This window comes from Arachis duranensis, chromosome 1 (genome assembly GCF_000817695.3).
Source record: "Arachis duranensis cultivar V14167 chromosome 1, aradu.V14167.gnm2.J7QH, whole genome shotgun sequence".
NCBI lineage: Eukaryota > Viridiplantae > Streptophyta > Magnoliopsida > Fabales > Fabaceae > Arachis > Arachis duranensis.
In genome coordinates this window covers 6717218-6717570 of record NC_029772.3, presented here as the reverse complement: position 1 = coordinate 6717570, position 353 = coordinate 6717218, and positions in this window count along the sequence as shown.

Here is a 353-nt window from a genome sequence, read left to right as displayed (position 1 = left end):
AATCCAAACTAAACCGATTAAATTTTTATTGGTTCTATTTTTTTTCAGCTCCAATAAATTTAAACCAATCTGATATGTGTACTCTCCAAATCCCCTAATTTATATGGTAATTAAAATGCTTTCCACCAAGAAAAGGGAAATAATAGAATAAGTTAAGTTGATTAATTAGATGTAGACGAGCCCCTATTGCTTCAGGCAGTGTAAATCATGAGGCCCCGTTAGTTGGAAACAATATACAAATTATTGTAACTCCTTTAATAATAATAAATTATAAATTTGTCTTACTTAAACTAATATTATTTTATACAAATATAAATTGTTTTACAATATTTAATTTTTCTAAAGAAATAATA